Source organism: Rhyacophila brunnea, unplaced genomic scaffold (genome assembly GCF_057557595.1).
Source record: "Rhyacophila brunnea isolate RB1 unplaced genomic scaffold, BYU_Rbru_1.0 scaffold_19, whole genome shotgun sequence".
NCBI lineage: Eukaryota > Metazoa > Arthropoda > Insecta > Trichoptera > Rhyacophilidae > Rhyacophila > Rhyacophila brunnea.
Window position 1 is genome coordinate 2,106,211 of NW_028232848.1, and position 13,098 is coordinate 2,119,308.

The window sequence follows — 13,098 nt, forward strand, 5'->3', positions numbered from 1 at the left end:
ATTATTATCATATTATATCACTATTAATAACTAGGTTAGGGTTTAACCATGTAGGTAAAGGGGATTATAGACCAGTTATGTTTTCTAGGGGCGTCAATACCTACGTTTCAGCCCAGGACCACCTCTTCATGGGTGTAAACACAACTGTATTATTATAAATAATAAAAAAAATATTACAATTTAACTTGCCCACTTCACACGCAAAAATTTAACTGCTATTTTTTAATTTTAAATGATACCTATACCTTATAGGGAAAACGGTTAACATGATTATTTATTATCCAAAATTATATTCTATAAAATCAATATTGATATTTAACTAATCGTGGAGTGATCCGTGACGTCGGTTAGTAATTAAAGTAATACCTACTTTGATTTAAAATACAAAAGCCGATCGCCAATAGTAGCTCAATTTAGAAAACGTTTCAGAGAGTATTAAAAGCCGTTAGTTAAAATTTGTCGCAATTAAGTATGATGCCTTTAGCATTGTGGTCTATGTGCAAGGGCGCGATACCCGAGAGATGCAGGTTCGATTCCTGCGGGGTGTCGTACTTTTCAAAAAGATGTGTTCTATTGGTTAACCGGTTAAGTGCCCAGAGCGTCTTTGGACGCCTTAATTACACCGATTCTTATGTTAATTACTATCAATTAACTAATTGCGGCATAGAAAGAATTAAAGTAATATACATATTTTCTCAGAAGTGTTTTCAAAATGATGTATGTTCAATATTGATATATGGAACTCTCTTTCAAAATTGTTTATTTAAATAAATTACTTTGGTTATTCGAATAAAACGTTTTTCTCGTAACATAGAGTGAAACTAGAGCATGCTAATTTTTTTTTACTCCAATCCCCGAATTAAAAAAATCGTTTAGTCAAATAATACTATTAGCGACATCCAATGACGTCGATATTAACTTTAATTTGCACGCATAATCAGTGCACCGATAGCTCAATAATAGTGCGAGCACTCATACAGACAGAGAAAATATGACAGGCCGCTTTTCCACGATTTTTTCTAAGAATATATTATGTTTACTGAGATTTTTCCACGACTATTATATTATTTATGTTAAATTTTAAAAATAACAAATTATGCTTTTTAAACACCGCCGTGGTTACCTTTGCTTAGTGTTAATGTTATTAACCCGTTTGAAACACACTGACACCTCCTGCTTACCTGATAAAGAGTGTGTAACTTGATATCCTCGTGCGAATATATGCGCTGACTAATCGTGCATTCTTTGTCAGGGAATACTGCACAAGTTATTCAACCATTCTCTTACTGTGCTAATAAATCACGTTTCGTCCGTTCTGTCACATTTTCAACCATCATTCACGATATGACATTATGTAATAATTATACTTATTTACTTGACTAAACCAGTTTTTTTTGTTGTTGTGAAAAACTATAATCCCAACATTCCAGGATATTCATATTTTCAATCACAGTATTAGGTAGGTACAATATTAATAAATTTATTCGGATTGTAACTAGGGATTGCAATACCGGAATTTCAAAACCGGTATTACAGTATTTATCAATACCGAAATACCAGTTTTAAAAATCCAAAATCCCAGAATTTTCGTTATTAAGAAAGCACACTCGTTTACTTTTCGTAAATGAATTATAAATTATGTAGTGAATCCAACAGAGGTGAAAAAAATTATAAAACAAATTTCATCAAATATAATTTTTGTATGTAAGTAATTGTCGCAATGAATTATTAATATTATTTCGAAATAGAAAACATCCGTGACAAAAATGTTCAATTATTATTCTATAATAATTATTGATAGCTTTACAAGCGTTGAATTTAAGAAGCTTTTCCTGCAGCCGGATTTATTTGCACTTGATCGACTTTTGAGGGCTTTAGAAAATTATCAATATATTCAAATTATTTGTAAAAAATCACTAGTTCTACAATTATGATCAATACATATTTTTAAATGTCAACATAATAAATGTAGGTATGTAGGTTTTTGCTATAAAATAACATTTTAAAAAGATTTTAATAGCAATATTTATTGATAAGCACATACTTCTGTTTTTTTAATGTTTAAGAAATACCGGTATTAAAACCGGTATTCAATAATAAATACCGAAAACCGGTATTGAGATTTTTATTCGATATTGCAATCCCTAATTGAAACCTCTAATAGATATAATATAATAAATATCACACCTGTAAAGATAACATTGAATTATTGTATTGGTAATATTTCTTTCATAAATAATTATATATAAAGTAGATACAATATTCTTTTTAATAATTGTGAAATCATTCCTACTATTTGTCGAGTTGTACAATCAAAAGACTGGATAAATATATTAGGATACGATGACTACCAATTTCTTGGGTTAATTACATTACCAATGAGAAGGTTTTCAGTCAAGCCTATAAGCCAAGAGTACTTATACCGCCAAACATAGAAAAATTACATACTTTCCGCAATGATAAATATGATTTCTCCAGCTAATAATAGGTAGACGGAAAGATTTTGAGGTGTGTAGGCTGAAATAGATTATTTTGGCTACACAAACTTTGTAAGTGGCACTATCTCCAAGGCGTTAATGACCTAACACGACTAGCCCAGAATAAGGAATGTGTATATTACATGAAATGAAAATGCTTGTTTTATATATTATTATAATATATATATAATTAAATTTATATTTGTTTTATCGGTGATTTCAGGAATAGCCAACTACCTAATATAAAATAGGTAAAATGCTCATTAACCGAAATATTAAATATTTAAAAACCTGTGTCGCGCGACTTGACGTCACAGAGCGTGCAAGGTTAAGACTGCCTTGATAAAAAAAAATACTTTTGGGCCCATATAACATAAATCAAAAAGAGTAGGTACCTTCTGAATAACAATACCATGTTAATACCAAAAATCTTCTATGTATTAATATTACATGAGAAACTGATGCAGAAAATAGTTTACCAAGCCTAATGATTAAATTGACTAGTCATTTCCCATTGCAGATTCTTTTTTATCTCGTTGGTTTTGGATCTTGGCCGCCTCACGAATAGGTTTCTTAAATTAATGTTAGCCACTTGCACATCCTATTAGGTCTATGCTCTTGTTCCAAGCACAAATAAAATAAAACAATATATGACTTTGCTTGACCCAGGATTCGAACCAACACCCACGACTCCATACGCGGACAGTAGATTGTATTTACGTTATTTTTTTCAAGATGTTTGTTACATTCGCTATTTAGTTTAAGATACATGATAAAATAGGTATACACTAAGGGCGGCAGGTGAAATGAAAGTATGGTGAAGCAGGCAGGTTATATAAAAAGGTATGGTGAGACAGGCTGGTAATCAATTTGCGGCAAAATTAACGTTAACATTATTAATTATATAGGTACGTTATAATGACCAAAGTAAAACCTCCGGAATGCCCTGATTTTTTTTATTTCGTCGCTATTTCTCGTACGTTGTCGGCTATTGTTGGCTTGCTTCATTCAATTGTATGAAAAAGTCGATTCCTTGCCCCTCTTTTATGTAATACCTCTATGGGTATACACTTAACAATTTCGCGTAATATAATTTGAGACTGAAATGAAAGGGGGTGGGAATTTGGCTAGTGACGTCGCTGACCAGAGCCGCCTAATAGTTATATTTGTCCCTGCACATTATGAAAACAAACGTCCAGGCCCTTCGACAGAGGCAAAAACAACATCAACATAAACAACAAGATAATTGGGCCTAAATGCTGTTCAAGATTTTTCAAGCTCACTAATTAACGAACTATGTAACCTAGATTTTGATTAATTAGAAAGACATTTTTCTAATTATGTTTAATTACACGAAGCGTGTATTAATTCTATGTTGGTTTTCCTGTCGTCGCCAGTATTGCAGCAATTATTATAAAGCGCAGCTCGTAGTCAACCATCTGAATTGAATAATTATTATCTATGCATAGCTGAGACGCTGACATCTTGGGTGTTAAATCCTAAAATGTTTGCTCAATTGATTATTATTAGTCTGGTTATGAGTGAGGGTGACCTGATATCGCTTGCTTACGAATCTGCCAGGTGCCACTTTGGCATTCTAGTGCAAACGACGCCATTTTGGTAAAATGGCGACCAAAACCGTTTTTGGGTAATATTTTCATAACCGTTATCTTTACAGAAATTTTATTCTGAGATAAAATAAAGATCGTCAAATTCTACATAAAAAATGTATCGTATATATTTTTGGTAATTTAAACGGTTCTACCACAATTTGAGAAATTAATGTTAATATTTAGTTGTCTTTGCCATAATACCTAACAAGGTTTGTTATGGAAAATTTATTTTATCTTCACCAATCTCGGGATTCGGATTGCAAATATTATTTTTTTGGCCATGTTCAATCCTAATAAGATCATATGGGCCTCCACAGAGGCCTTAACAGATTTTGTTTTTACGAGAAATGGATGTCAGCCACTTACTCAACCTATTAGGTCCATACCCTGACTCAAACACAATTTGAAAAACAATATGTGTGTTTACCAGACCCAGGATTCGAACCTGGGACCCACGACGCCATAGACCGACGCTCAAGCCGCGCGGTCATCGTGGGTGGAAATAAATACTAATCCTTAACCCAGAATTGCAAATTCAGTCAGCTATTGCAGTCGTCTTGGGATTATAATATAGCTCTTGACAAGTGGATTATGAAATATTTAATACTTACTATATACTTAATTAAATTACTGATAAAAGGTTTTTCATATCTGCATTTTACTGCATTCCTCTCGTCTAACTTAAAACAATTATTATTTTGAAATCAGATAAATTCTATTAAATAATAAAAAATGTTCCGTAATGAATGACTTTTGTATAAATATTCATATATTTGTTGGAATTAAAGAAATGCATTATTTTAATCACCTGTGAACTATGTTTGTAATTAATTTAATAATATTTTAATTTGTTAGGTATCTCGTTTTAATTAAAATAATCTACCATATTCATTACTAAATACTGTTATAGCCGTGAATATTTCCATTATCTTATTCGAATATTCTACATTTATTCTAATCTAAACGGGTTTGATGATACGCTAGCTAATTTACTATAATTTATTGGTAATGTTATGTAACTTAACTGATAGCGTCAATTAAAATCCTATTTTTTCCTTTATTATTAACGAACGTCAGGAATGGAAACGAATGGAAAAGGATCAAAACCAAAAACCACAGTAGGTGCCACATGAGAGGACATATTATTATGTAGGTACCTACTACAATTCCTACTTATCCAAGGACATATTAACGGTGTACGTAGCAGAGGAGGTATAACTAGACAACATAAGCATGGCGTTTTTGAAGTTCGGTTGGGTTCACAAGTTTTCGGTCAGTTACGAAAACAGCAGCCCATATTACACGTATCAATTCGTTAATATGAATTATTAAATTACTTACAATATAAATCGCGCATTACTATAACATCTCATCTGATTTGTTCTGTTCTGAAAATACTAATCATCGCTGTCGTACGACTCTGCACCAATGTTTATTATCAAATCTTCTGTGTCTATTCCTAAATCACTTGTCCTATAAAAATCTTCGATTTTTATATCGTGCTCACAGCATTTTTTCAATTTATTCAGAGTGTACTTAAGAAATAACCGAAAGAACCAAAAAAAAATGATGTTATATCTTATCTATCGATCCGTTGCCTTACCGCATTACTGGTGCTAATGAGCACCTCAGTTGCTTCGTTTGCCGATTTAACAATATTATAAATTGCACTGTTTTTTAATCACTATAAAATATTCGGTCACATTAAAAACAATAATTTCTCGTGCTTGTCTTTGTAAAGGTTTTTTGTAATACCCCAATCGAGATGGGGTATTCATTGTAAAACTGTAAATATACTATTGTATCGTGTAAAACAGACTTTTCACACATAGACGTAGCGTTTACACGCCTACTCTATGCGCACGAAAGTAAGTGTGCTTCTGCGCAGGTCCATGTTTAAGTTATTTAGCTTATAGTCGCACTGTGCGGCTACAAAGCCTCCGTGTAGCAGACGATATAGCAACGACTGCTCTTATATATTCCAGTGCTCACGTACATCAATGGATAAGGAGGCAGTCAAGGGTACGCGATGTGCTAGACGTCATAAAGCTGATGAAAATGTAATTGACTAGATATGTCGACCATTGAAATACCTAAAACACTAAAACATGGCAGAAGAAGAACCAGGGAAAGAAAAGAGTCGAACGGGCATCGGGACGTAGCAGGAAGAATGTAAGACCCAAGGTTTATATGACTTGAGCACATAAATGGAGACGCGATCACACTGGGTCTTTAAAAAGGAAGATTTTGTCCGATAAATACATCCCTACGGGTCTAATAGTAACATAAAATATTAAAATAACTGGGCTATGCGCCTGTCTGTCGATTTTGAAATAAGGCATAAGTAACACAAAGCGAGAAACAGCGAACTTTTACAGCGAGATTAAAACAAGTGATAGTTATATTATTACTTACTCTAAACAGAAACAAGTAAATAAGATGTATTGTTATGTACATATTTTATTATTTAATATAGTAGAATCTGATTGACATATTATATTGTATGTATATTGTCGACAGACGACGTAGTCTAACAGAATATATTTGCAATTCAATAAGTATTGTCCAAGTACTAGGGACACTTAACTTCAAAACAAGATATAGCAACTATTCGAAGCATTTAGGAAGGGTTTAATTGCATTTAAAAATAACCAATATCATCTGCAATTTGTATTCTTAGTTCAATAAAATCAAATTAGTATGACAGACATAGTTTAAAGTGCATTATTTATGTTAAATTTCGACAGCCTACTCCACCCTTCGCCACTGGTGGACGCCATTTAAATTTACTCGAATTGAGAAATATTACAGTTATTAGGAGGTAACTATTTTTTTTAATTATTCAGGCCATCTTCGATTAAGTGTTATCGTTATTGGTGTTATTAGTGTTATTACGGCTTATCCACCTTATCGCCGCTATCAAAACTGTTACCTTCAATATTGCATAACTAATAAACACATAATTTATTATCTATTTGATATAATCTTCAACAAAATTTCCCAATAAGTTACTTATAAGTTAACTATTAACGCTCTCGTAAAGTTATTTCAATTTTTATAGTATGCTACGAGTATATTGAGGTTATTCTATAGTCATAAAAACCGGTGACTCTCAAACTTGTGCATAGTTCTTTAAATATTTTTCTTTATCTGGATCAAATGGCTTAGAATCGTGGCACGGGTGATTTGGCAGTCAGACAACCTCAGTATTTAGTAGGTTACGGTGAGGTCCGGCACGACAGGGCCCCACACTCAATTTGTCAGAAATACGCCTATTTTAGTATCTTCGGTCATATCCGCCCCTTAGCTGGAGCTGCACGGCGCTTCCAAGAATCCATCTCACTAGCCAGTTTTCTTGCGTCATTCCATGTCATACCAGCACCCCGTAGCTTTGCCTTATACATTCTATAAATAGTATTTAGCGGCCTTTCAGGACCCCGGAATCCGGTTTGCTTGAAGAATAGATAAGTGTCACGCCATTGAAAAAATATCCGGCAACGCTGTTTTTGTAAGTCGTGTGTGAGCTTGCAACGAAGGGGTTATGCTAATGGCAATGTTAAGGGCTTGAACATACAGAGAGCGGTCAGACGTTCTGTGTTTCGGGTTCAGAGTTCAGCGTTATTTATAGTGTGTGGACCGACGTAGTCTGACTGTCTGCTGTGTGCACAGTTTCGACGAAGTCCATACACTACAAAGAACTCTGAACGCGGAACGCAGAAAGCCTGACCGCTCTCTGTCTGTTCAAGCCCTAAATACGAGAATGTTAACAAAACTCCATACGTACATAAATGGGATATTTCGAAAAGCCGAGCTCAGTGTATTTTTAGCGATTCTATTGAAGCCGATATTTCAAATACTAGTGAGTATTTTGGAACAAGTTTTGATACTAAGTATTTTTGTATACTGGTAGTAAGTATACATAGTCTTCAAAATCGACCAGTTTTCCCACCTCCTGTCCGGATTAGACTTTTGAGAAGCGCTGCCGCAAGCAGTCGCGTACCATAGCATATAATCATTTATCGTTAACGCATACGTACCGGCAGCTTCTTTACGACCGCCGCAACGTGTTAAACAATCGCGATAATCAATACGTAAGTGCCTGACTAACTAACAACCAGGTAAGTAGGTGTGTAATATTACGTAAAAAATGGTGAATAAATATGTGAATAAAATAGAGGAGAGAAAGTGTGTGATAAAATTGAATTGATAAAAAGGGCGCCAAGTGCTGTCTAAGTGTGTACATAATTAAACACCATGTAAATAAAGAAAACACTAGATTTAGAGATAACAATAGTCGTTTATTATAGGGAAAAAAAAACATTAAATTTATTTTGACAAGTATTACAATTGAAATTAAGGAGACTCGGTGATCTTTTTTATGCGAAGACATGCTATTCTACAAGAAACATTATAAATAAAAATAATAGGGTACTCATCTGCTCTGCATCCCTTCAAATTGTAGACACTGAATTTTAGAAATTAATGTTAATAAAAGTTCAATAAAGTGAAAGAAAAACTGATTTTTATGTGGCCGGCGTCCGTCCGGCCATGTACAAAAAGTAGGTTAAGTTGAAAGATCCATCCAGTTGAGAAGTCAGGGTAAAAGTGAACGAGATCGATAAAGGTGCAACCCTCCTGTCCGCCAAAGTACAAGTAGGTATCAGCAACGGCCGCAGGGTGGGGGTTTGTGTGAAAGAGAATTGATCTTGCTTCCTCTTCTATCGGTGAGAATTTACCTACTCTCAAATTACGTATAGGTACGTATCCACAACGTGACAACACCCCTTTTCCACTCAAAGAAAAAAAAGATTGAACTCCTCCCAGGGTTTCCATTGGCAGTCAGCTGTTCATGGTGTGACTTATCGTGGTTGAATTTGCCCACGGCTCGTCAGCATCTCGACCATTGAAGTTCAGTTGCCTCTGCCAGAGTAGCTAAGTAGTAGACCATCGTGTGATACACTGACCCAAGATCAGTAGTGGAGAGCAGTTCCTCATCTTGCAGAGTGGTTTGTTCCAAGGGTTTGTCTTTCCTCGAAAATCTTTGAGCATCGTTTGAGAAAAACACTTCGCAACACAGGCGTTTTGTTCACTTTGGATTCTTTTCACTTAAGGAAATTTCGTTCCTTATTTTTTCACTAAAGGAAATTACGTTCCTTGTTTTCACTTTCACTGAATGTTTCTTCAAAGGTAAAATTGTCATTTTCACGTTGAGAAAAAAAAATCTTGATGTTGATGATAATGATAGCAAATACCAGAAAGTAAAATTGATCACGAAGTCTCAAAAAGTCTCAGAAAAAATAATAATAAAATTATACAGTAAATATACAAAAATTCAAAAACTTATGCTAAACAATACCAATACAATTTATACATGTTGTTAGTCTGCCAGCATAGCAAAAAAAATGGTTTTAAGTTTTCAAATAGAAAACATTTGCAAAAGATGATAAATGATTCGTCAATAATAAAAAGCTTTATGAAGAACAAGCCAAGATAAAATTAAAGCGTAGTAATAAGTTATCAAATAAATGAAAGAAAACGATACATAAGCAATTTAAAATAACATCTATCAGTATGTCCATTTCCAAATTAAAAAACTACCAGCAAAAAAAAATACTATTTTTAATTCAGTCTTCAGTTTAATACCGTTACGTGATATCGAGAACATTAATTAATTTATCTTTAAGCTCGCCATAGTTTATGACATTCTCATTTGATTGAGTTGAAATAGCTTCAAAAACAAAGGGAAAATATGTTTACAATTTAGTAGACTGATTTGATAAAATAGCTTACCGTTCAATGGTAATGCTTAGGTAAATACATTACATTAAGTAGACAATGTGATATTTAAAATAATACAAAATCTAGTATTGCACAAGCAACATCATAATAATGATGACTTATACAACATAAAAGTTTAAAGATGTAAAGTATCAAGTTACAATTCTTTGATAATATAAGTAATATTTTACAAAGAGAAATGCATAGATAAGTTTAGATAAAGATAAGATAACTCTTGGGAAGTTGATTTAGTGCAAAAAAATTGTGTTGGTATAAAAAAAACAGAAAGCGACCAAGTCAATTATTGCGTTAAAGATTTGTTATTAATAACCAGTAGATCCTGCGATAAGCACATAAGGATAACAGGTGGAAAAAATAATAACATAAAAGATTGAAGCAGTACAATGAAATGCATAAAAAGAATACAAGCCACTGCCACAAATAAAAATTCTACTTCCCATGAATTTCTTAGTTGCTGGAATGGTGTTCACTTCAAGGTTTTCACTCAACGGTTATAATACTATCTCACTGATTGCAAGCAGTCCGTACATTTATAATTAAAACTAAATACAATTGAAATTTCAGATCAGTATGCAGACTTTTCTGTTTATCCCACGAGGATACTAATCCAGCGTGATGATGCGTGGAAATCTTCTACGAAACACACCTCAACACACCTCAACAATTCTTTCTTCAAGGGTACACTAAGTTTTATACAAGTCACATAACTGTGAATTATTGCTCGTTGTATATCCATCAGAAGTTCCATGCACAAATCATTTGACATGTTACATGAGACAACCAAGGGTAGGTTCACATTTAATTCTAACTTAATTACTGCAAGGTAGAAGTGGACATCAAGCTTGCAAAGAAAAACAAAGAGACTTCTCTTATTACGACAAATATGCCCTTTCTTGGACTCATTTTTTTTACTAACTAAAATTAACCTAATGTGAGACCATTCATGAACAAAAATGTGCGAGAATTACAAAATAAACGAATCTATTAAGAAATCATAATAAACGAGAGCTGCAACACAGCCACATCAAAAACTACATCGTAAGCTAGTGCGAAATTACTGTTAGATACCACCAACGATATCTATAGATAATTACTAATTTGAGTAAAATCCATAACAAAACAAAGAATTTACTCATGTTTCGAGAATTAAGCTAGACAAGCCAACCACTATGCTTTCATGCAAAGAAAACATTCTGAATTTAGAGCCCGTTACGTGACAAATTCATTCATAAGATCTGCTTCTTCTCAACCTTAAATAAGAATAGTAGTGCAATAGCTTATGAAACTCATGCCATAAGACTAATGACTAAATAGAGTGATTGGGTAAAGCTCCTCACTAAATGTTCCCGACCCAAATCAAAGTATCTGTGAGCGACACAGATAAACTACAAAGTAAAGGACCAATCCTAAATGTCCGCGACTTCGCAGTTAAAGAGAGTATGGAGATGTATGAAAATTAAAGTTTTGCATAGAAATCATCCACAATAGAGTAAGATTGAAAAAAAACTAGACCTCTGAACTTATAGTCACTAACACTTACTTCCTATCAAATACAAGCTCAATTTTCATTTCACAAAATTAATTAATAATACTAAAAATAAAAAATATATAACCCTAAAGTGAAACCAAACCATTTTGCAGATTGATTTAACAAATTAGATAGTCAAGTAACAATAAATTAAAAGAAAAATTCTGTACACAGTACAGTTGTAAAAAGAGAAATAAAAAAGAAAGAAAAATACATGTTTTAGTGTGAAAACTGAATTGTCCTTGCAAGCATTTGCGTAAAAGCCCTCATGACCACAACCTAGCAAAACTTAAAATTGAAGATGTTGAACGTCCTCAACCATAAAATAATAGACACAATTAAAAAAAACAGGATTGCATTTGGCTGTTGACCACTGGAATACTGCGACACAAATCTCTGCAAGCCGACATTGCTTTTCATCCAATAAAAGCTTTTCAGTGTTGTAGTTGTGAACCTTGAATGAGATAAAACAATTATGTAGATTAAAATTGTCACAACATGTTGAAAGAATATTTGAAAACATATAATATAATTTGTAAGATTTTGTTTTAATCTTAATTTTGAAGAAAAGAAATCTCGATATCAGATGTAACGTATAATACTAAAAGATAAAACTAATTGGAAAAGAGAAAAAAGTAAATGTATTATCTTAAATGCAATATTTTAAGAAATTCATACGTCATTTAAGTATATTATTTACAATACAAAATTACAAAATCATCACACCTAATTTAAACACAAGTTCATTGAGAAAAAAATTATAAATATCAGTTTCGATATATGATAAGAGCATAATTAATCATGATTCATGAAAATTTGCAAAAAAAAAATATATGACATTAGAATCATTAACATAGATATAGATAAGAATAAACTTAGTTTCTAGACATGATAATGGGTAGAATCACCCCCTTCGAAATGAGTTTGAAAAAAAAAGAATTTTCTATTGTCTTTGAGTGACAATGTTAATTCCAAGATTAATAAATGCAAATTAAGTGATTAGCTTACTCAAAAGTAAAATTATGTTGAAAAAAAGAAAGAAAATGGTAGCAATATTAACAAGCACAATTAAGTAGAATCTTAGCGTTTAAGAAAAAAAAAAATAATGTAAAGTAGCTTGTCAAAATCATTTAAATTGTATTGTACAATTTTAACAAAAAGTGAAATTTAAAAGTAATGTGCAATTAAAATTAGTTATATTTAGATTGAATGAAAAGATTAATAGTAATTTAAAAAATATTATGCTGATTTGGCAATATCTTTAATATGAAATTTCCCTATTGGTTTGAGATTTTTATCTCCAAGCAAGTAGATTAAAGGCGAAATTTTCTTTAAAACAACATTTTCCACGAATCTCGGCGCCAATTTACTAGAAAAATAATTAGCTGCCGATGATTGCACAAAGTTCTTCCTGTATACAGTATCTCCTTCGCTGTATTGGATTGATTTCCTCCTGAGATTATAACGTTTGGCGTTTCTAAAGAAATTAGTAAATAATTCTTCCTGTACTATATCAAAAATAAATGGGAGTTCGAGTAATTTGTTAGTAAATTTATCTTGCTCGACCATGTTTGGTTGACCAGAAGTTGCATGAGTTGGTACATGGTGAGGAAAATGAAAGCGACCATCAAGAATGATGTCTCTTCCATGTAACAAAAAATAAGGGGAAAACTTAGTGGCA

The 13,098-nt window shown here is 32.7% G+C and overlaps 1 protein-coding gene across 1 annotated transcript in view; it reads left to right on the top strand.

Moving 5' to 3' along the window:
- AdamTS-B (ADAM metallopeptidase with thrombospondin type 1 motif B) overlaps nucleotides 1-13,098 on the top strand; it is a 409,878-nt gene that overhangs the window by 137,808 nt on the left and 258,972 nt on the right. The window lies entirely within an intron of this gene.